Genomic DNA, 8,750 nt, shown 5'->3' with positions numbered 1-8,750 from the left:
ACTAAAGTCATTATGATTCCATCACCCATGGCATAACAGATCTGTACCCTTCATGCCAGACGCTCTCTGGCACTAAATTCTATTCAACGATTTTTCCTGTCTTTTTATTTATTTACTTTGCAGATCTTCAGTGAGAAACACTCAGTGTCATCTGAAAGGACACATATTGCAAGAAACTAATTTCCTCCCTTACTGGAGCTACGTGATGTGTGACTTCCCATCGAGTACAATTGCCAACAAGGCACAGGTGTGCACCGCATGAGGAGGTGAAAATGTAATTATAGGAAGAGAGATGTTGGGATTTTGTCCCTGTATCCATAATTCCATAACGTAATAAACCCCAAATGAATGTCTGGTTTTTTTCCTATAGTCAACATCAAGTGTGGGAAGCAGAAAACCCAATAGCTTTGTCATATCCAGATTCATAACTACTGTAATTGGATGTACAACTAAGAAGAAAGCTCCTCCTTTCATTCATTGATCCTTTAATTTCCTATAGAAAGTTATCCTTTAAATTCCTTTTCTTCCAATATTCTCATGCTACTTTAGTTGAATAGGTAAAACCTAACATCAAATCGTTTCATTTTTTTTAACTTAAAATGAGTCAGCCATTTAACATTATATTCTTTAGAAAGTAGTTCAGAAAAAATAATAAAGGTAGTTCTGAAAACAAGACTTGTCCTTGTTTTCAGTGGGAAAAATGTTGTTTTAATTGGAAATGCTTACAAACTGAACTGAATAAAAGGAAAACCTTCATAAACTGAATTATGAGGCAAAGCACCAAATTATTACATCAGAGTCAAATAGTATACGTGAAGAGTTATTGATTTCAACTCAGGCAGGTAGAGAAAAACATACTCAGGGTTGTCCAATGTAACATTGTTTGCACTAGTATGAGTTTAGCAACAATCTAAATATCAATTAATGGGACCAATTAAATAAGCTATGGTGTATCTATATGTTGCATTTATAGTAAAAGGGTAAGCAAGATCTTTATGTATAATATGAAATAATGACTTCTGATATGTATGACTATAATATTCTACCATTTGTTTTTAAAAAATTAAGAAAGACAGTAATGTACTTCTTTATATATGCTTATAATATTTTTTAAAGGATAAAAACAAAGGGATAACTTTGGATTTCTTTTCTTTTTGCTTTTTTTGAGACAGAGTCTCACACTGTCACCGTGGCTGGAGCGCTGTGGTGCGATATCGGTTCACTGCAACCTCCATCTCCTAGAGACAAGCAATTCTCCTGCCTAAGCCTCCCGAGTAGATGGGATTACAGGCGCCCGCCACCATGCCCAACTAATTTTTTTGTATTTTTAGTAGAGATGGCGTTTCACTATGTTGGCCAGGCTGGTCTCAAACTCCTGACCTCGTGATCAGTCCGCCTCAGCCTCCCAAAGTACTAGGATTACAGGTGTGAGTCACCGCCCCAGGCCAACTTTAGATTCTTGTATGGAGAATAATCAGGTGGCTGAGAAACACTGGTTTGGGCTAAACTATTACTATCTACCATTGTAGAGTTTTTGAATTTTTGAGCCATGTAAATGATTATCCATACTAAAATATATTAAATTTTAAAATTTTAGAAATAGCTATTGAATTGCTAGTATGTTAAAATGTGATATGATCAGTAACTCTATTGTACTCCATAGATAGATTATCACTAATTTGGGGCTGAATGCATAATGCATCATACCAATTAAAATCTCATGAGATAAACATGATCAGATTCAGTTAACACAGATGAGCCCCTAACACTGAAGTCTACTCAACAGAACTGATTTTATTTATGGAAAGACTAGGCATAGAGAGATGCATTATGATTTGGAGAACATTATGTATCACCACACGACCAAATTTACTCTTCTACTCTTAAGTCATACTTTCTAAGTCTTCTCCATTTGTAAGACACGAGAAAGACTATCTGAGGAGAGGCTCATATTGGTGAGTTTAAATAGTAATACTAGTAAATTCATATAATTTAATGCAGCCTATTCTATCTAGGTTCAGCGAACTAAAGGAAGATAACACAGGAAAAGTTTCATTTTTGCAGAAAGAAAAATTTTGGAACCATCTTTTGTCATCCCTGTGTCAACTTAATACAAGAAATGAATACTCAAAGTACCTGGTTAATGAATTAGTAAACAAGTCAGAAGGAATGATTTAAATAAAGGTTACGAGCTTTTTTTTTTTTTTTTTCCTTAGAGTCAGTCTGAAGTGCAATGGTGCAATCATGGCTCAGTGCAACCTCCACCTCTCGGATTCAAGCAATTCTCCTGCCTCAGCTTCCCAAGCAGCTGGGACTACAGAAGCCTGCCACCATGCCCGGATAATTTTTGTATTTTTAGTAGAGATGGAGTCTCACCATATTGTTCAAGCTGATCTCAAACTCCTGACCTCAAATGATCCACCTGCCTAGGTCTCCCAAAGTACTGGGATTACAGGCGTGAGCCACCACGCCCGGCCAGAGATTAGTAGCCTTAAAGAAAACCTTGTTTAATTTTAAAATTTGAATAAGACTGGCAGGGTGCGGTGGCTCACACCTGTAATCCCAGCACTTTGAGAGGCCGAGGCAGGTGAATCACGAGGTCAGGAGATCAAGACCATCCTAGCTAACACATGAAACCCCTTCTCCACTAAAAATACAAAAAGTTAGCCGGTGTGGTGGCTGGCACCTGTAGTCCCAGCTACTCAGGAGGCTGAGGCAGGAGAATGGCGTGAACCCGCCACTGCACTCCAGCCTGGGTGACAGAGCGAGACTCCATCTCAAAAAAAAAAAAAAAAAATTGAATAAGACTAACTGAGCAAAAGAAGTAGAAAGAGATTTTTTTAAATATAGGCAAAGACCCATTTACACCATGGAATTAAGAAATTCAAAGTAATCTCTGATTATAAATCTCTGGTTGAATATTGCTTGTATTGTTCAAGACTGCAATGATCTAGAAGTATTTTGCTTCTTAGAAAATATTTCATTTAGTTGGTACCAAATAAAAGCCAAATGAAAAAAAAATCAATAATGACAAAGAGATATAGAAGTCTAGCATACAGTAGTTAAAATAATAAATATGCCCATATAGTGAGACTAAGGTTAGCTGCCCTCTTTACGTTTATTTCATTCTTGAGTATGCCCCTTTCTCAGGTATTTCCTTGTCCATTAGAGCTTGTTGGGGTAGGAAGTTGGGATTTTACAGTGATTCATAAGCATATACATTAACTCTAAGGGAAAGAATGCCAGTTTCACATGGCAAAATTTTTTTAAGTACTGGCAAGTAAGCAACAAAAAGGAGCTTGCTTTAGGCAAAATTATTCCAAATGACCAAAAAGAAGACAGAGAGGTGAGAGTGACTGCAGGGCAACTGAAATTTTAATGGTGGAAATACATCTTTTAATTTAATATGGTCCTTAGATATTTTGAAAATGCATTTTCTTTCTCAGGAAAATAAATGGCCCAGAGAGAAAAATTAGATCATGGAATCAGTAGTAAACACAAGTTTATATGGGTATAAGTAGACATGAGAAAAATTTAGAAACAAGTATTATTGCCAAAGTTTAAAAAAGTTCAGTAATTAGAAACACTTTTTCTAAATTACCCAAGGTTATTTTAGACACGCAGAAATACCTCTCCCTTACACTAGAGTAGTTATTATAAAAATAAAACAAATTTTTCTCAAGAAAGATGTTGCTAAACATATTGCCAAACATTGAATAAAAACAAATAGCCACACTAATCCTATCTATAGCCTTCTAGTGCACAAATTGTTTAAATTCTGGAAAAATCAAATGAAAAACAAGAGAAATATTTAAAATATGCAGAAATAATATAAAAAGCAAAGCAACTTTGATCCGTTATAAGAGCAAATTGCAATTTCTTCAAATTTTAATTTTGATAAAACCAAAAAAAATAGTAAAGGAAATGTTATGGACATAATACATTCTGATTCTGAAAATACTTTGTGTCTCATACTCAAAAATTAATTTAAATTGGCCTGGCACAGTGGCTCACATCTGTAATCCCAGCACTTTGGGAGGCGGAGGTGGATGAATCATGACATCAGGAGATCAAGATCATCCTGGCTAACACGGTGAAATCCCGTCTCTACGAAAAATACAAAAAATTAGCCGAGCTTGGTGGCACGGGCCTGTAGTCCCAGCTACTCAGGAGGCTGAGGCAGGAGAATCACTTGAACCCCAGAGGCAGAGGTTGTAGTGAGCCAAGATTGTGCCCTTGCACTCCAGCCTATGCAACAGAGCGAGACTCCATCTCAAAAAAAAAAAAAAAAAAAAAAAAAAAAATTAATTTAAATGGACTTCTATAAAAATACAGTTCTATAGAATAAAACCGTTTTCAAGGCTGCAAACAAAATAATAATAATAACAATAGGGTTCAACGGGGAAGTGATTATAAGGATTGAAAATAAATGTCTCATTTCCCACCATTGGTAATGGTTTGGAAGAAAGATCATGAAATTTGCAGTTTACATAAAATTGGGTGGTATTGCAAATTTGAACAAGAATGTAGAAGCTAGACAAATGGATCTGAGTGAAAGGAAATATGGGCAAGGAACAAAATTAGTTTCAGTTTAGGAACATTGATGTTAATATAGTACATTATTGGAAATGTAAATAATCAGTGGGGAATATAGGAAAGAAATGTCAGTTTGAAAGGCTGGAATTAGATAGCATTTTGAAATAATAGCAAGATATGCCTAATCAGACCCATCATTTCAAAATCAAAGTCTTGAGTGTTTGGAGCGTATACCTTTTCAGTCAAAAGTATTTGTGCATACTGACTCTTGTTTGTCAAACTAAAGGAAAATGTAAAATCATGACATACCATTTTTTTGCATCTGAGATGTCATAAAATTGAATTGTCCTTGTATACATATGCCTACTTTATAAACCACTATATTAAAGATACTTAATTGCGTTTTATCTCTGAACGTGTTATAATTTCAAAAGGAAGAGCTGTAGGAATAAAGGAAAATAGGGGAGGAAAGGAGGAAAAAAGAAAAAGGCGGGAAAAAAATCTTTTTCAAAAGGACCATTTTGATGATGACATGACCTAAAAATGACCAATTACTTGAATGTTTCCCTTTATCTTCTACTTTCCCAAACACCGTAAAGTAACATCGCACAGATCAGCCAGGAAAGTCTCATTTAGAATCTCCCACACAAGTTTTCATGACCCACACAAATAATTACATTCTTTACAATGTCAAATGAGTAAAATCAAGATAAGAAGAGATAGGACATGGTTGAGTATATCCTATATTGCAGACAGGTTACATAGGTTATCAAAGTTAATTGTCATGACAATACTAAAAGTATATCATTTTAAGAAGGTTGCTGGAAAAAGAAAGAGAAGAAATTAGGCCAAGGTCAGAGAATTAGCAGGTCACAGAAAATTAATCAAAAGCCAAATCTGTCTGACTCCAAACCTTTCAACTTTTCCACCTGTTCCACAAACTGTATTAAGCACTGTAAAATAGAAAACGTATTCAGCTCTATCACTGAGCCAGCAGTTAAATGAAATACAGGAAGAATAATAAAAGGGATGAAGAAGAGGAGGAGAAAAAGGAGAAGGAGGAGGAGAAACAGAAGCTATCACGGACCTTGCCCACTGTTATTTAAAATCCTGTTGAGGAACAAGAAAACAAACGTTTAAAGGTATGATTTGTAAATATAAAGTCTCCAGGATTTCATAAAAGAAATATTAGTAGAAATTCTGACACGGAAGGTTTCCTGGAGAAGGAAATCTTCAGTGTGGTTAAGACTTGGGAAGGAAAATCAGTGTGGGAAGAAATCCAAGAAAGAAAGCAGCACAAGTTTTAGAAAGAAATGATGGGTAGCACGGAGGAAAGACCACCAGTTCCAGAAGTTTTCCAGAAGCTCACATCCTCTCATATCTCTAAATGATGTTCATGTTTTATACTTTAACCAGCTTAATTTTCCTCATTTTTTTTCTGTTTATTGACTAGACTGTAAAATTCACAGGGGTATGCAGTATTTAACTTTTGAAATAAAATCATGGCTCATAATCTAAAATCATTCAAGTGAGGCTGAATATTCCATTTGACCAATTATTCCTAAACAGCTGACGTTATTTGTTACATTATAAATTCCCATTCCTAAATTCATCTTGATTGAGTGATGATCTCTCTTTCACGATGATACTTCTTTGTATTAAATGGCCATATTATTTACTACCTCAACCAAAAGTCTGCATGGAACCTATCACCAGGAGCTAGTTTCTCCTGGGATTTATGATAAAAGAACTGTTAAGTTTTCTAAACATTACATTAGCAAGGTCACAACACATTCATATTTTACGCCCAAACAATAGGTACATTGTTGAGCATTAGAAGTGAATAGCTTAGTTCAGCAACAGTAATAAGGCAAAGCTATTACATAGACTTTTATCCATCAATATTAATTATCATTGCTCTACAAAAGACTACATTCAACTTTTTGGAAAATCATTTTCATCTTCCACTTTTTTGTCTTTCTCTGGGAGACAACAACCATTTATTAAGGTATAAATTATCAGAATGGGCCAATGAGTACAAGTGTGAAACTGTGTAAGCTAAAATAATTGTCAGCATTTTTGTAAATCCCAGGGACCCAGTTTAGTCTCTCATTTTTATGTCTTCCTTGAAGATCCATGAATTACAGTTGAGGCAATCTCATTGTCAATGTATGTTCCTAATCTCAACACACATGAGATTGTGATGAAACTGAGATTCTTAGACCTCAAAACTCTGCCTTTTAATAATTTAGTCAGTCACTCAACTAATATTTACTTAGCACCCATATCAGGTGATGCTCTGGGCACAGGAGAAACAGCAGTACACAAAGTCCCTGCCCTAAAGAAGCTTACATTCAATTGGAAGGAAACCAACAATAAATATACAATTAAATGTATAATATGTCAAATAAGTGCTGTGGAGGAAATCTAAGCAAAGAGACTTGGCAGGGAATACCTGAAGCAAATGGAGGGAGAGCTTGCCACTTTACATAGGATGATCAGGTGGTTGCAAAAGGTTCTATTTAACACACCAGAGGAAACTGAGGTTCATTCTGAGTATAGAGAAATAGTATGGATACAGAGACGACATGGAAATACTGAGCTCATACTTAGGTCACTAATGTGGTATTAAGGAACTCTAAACTGGTAGCTATTCAATCGCTAAGCCCCAAGGGCTTAACTGAAGTGTTAGGAAGCCTCAGTTTCTAAACTGTTGCAATAGTTCAGTCAGACATATGGAAGTCAGAATCATACCAGAATGAAGACATTTAGCAATAATTGGAATGTCTGAGAGACGGAAGACCTGGAACTAAACATGGTTCTGGAAGTGAAAACAGAAGTTAGATTACACGATTCCCAAAGGAAAGCAAATTTAGATCTTGTGATTAACCTTATGGTCCTGACACTATATCACAGGAGCTTTTGTGACTTGGCTCCAGGTTGTTAGAAGTAATGAGATTACATGATCTTTCTACTAATAACAAATCCACAATGAATGAGTGTATAATGGGGAGGCTGATAGACAGGAAGTTACAAGACATCTGAATAGGGACATAGGGTCCCTCAAATTTTTATCATAACTTGGGCCCTGAATTTCTCAGAAAAATATTTGATACACATACCAAGTGTCCATGCATCAGTAAATAGATTAGGAAGGGAGAAATTACGAGATAGAATGTGAAATGGAAATGTAGGTTAAATCATGGCATAATAATGTACAGACAGGAAGAGTCTTTATACAATCTTTCTTTCCAGGTGTCAAGAATGACTACATGAAAAATATATAACTTTTGGGGAAATGTTAGTATGTCCACATCATACTTCTTCCTACTTTCCTACAGTCATTTAATTCATATACATTTTATATACTCTGAGAATTCTTAAGGTAATTGCCTATACTCTTTCTCCGCCTTAAACAAACAAAAAGAAAAAAGAAAAAAATTCCCATTAGCTAATGAAATCAAGGGAGACGGTTCCTTTGTCCCTGCTGATTGATTGATTGATTGATTTAATTTTTTTTGAGATGATTTAATTTATTTTTTGAGACAGCATCTTGCTTTGTCACCCAGGCTGGAGTCCAATGGCAAGATCATAGCTCTCTGAAACTTCTATCTCCTGAGCTCAAGTGACCCTCAGCCTTCTGAATAGCTAGGTCTACAGGCATGCACCAACACACCTGGCTATTTTTAACATTTTTTTGTAGAGACGGGGTCTTGCTATACGGCTTAGGCTCATCTCAAACATCTGGCCTTAAGTGAGCCTCCCACCTCAGGCACACAGGTATTCTCACTGATTTACAAAAGATTGCTTTATATAGTATAATTACAAAACATGGTCTATTTTCATAGAAAGAATACAGGTTTGTGTACACATCAGCATTGCAACATTTAATTAATTTAAAGTGTAATCTCTTGGATGAGTAGCCCATAGATTGCAACACAAAATATAAGCCATTTTGACTAAAAAATATATATTGCTTAATAAGGACTCCTTCAAAATGTAATTATGATATAAAACTTTGGTCATGTTTAAGTTTCAGTTATAGTTACAAAATTTGGGGGTTTGCTTGACTAAATTTTAGCTGTTGAAGCAGTCATTCATGTATATCCTTCAGATCAACTTCCACTAGGGAAAGCAAGCCACCGAGAGGCCATGGCAATGCTTCAAACCACAATGACTCAAGGCAATTTTTTATTTTATTTGGCCAGTGCTCC

Source organism: Papio anubis, chromosome 5 (genome assembly GCF_008728515.1).
Source record: "Papio anubis isolate 15944 chromosome 5, Panubis1.0, whole genome shotgun sequence".
NCBI classification, from domain to species: domain Eukaryota; kingdom Metazoa; phylum Chordata; class Mammalia; order Primates; family Cercopithecidae; genus Papio; species Papio anubis.
Note: the sequence above shows the minus strand (reverse complement) of the source record.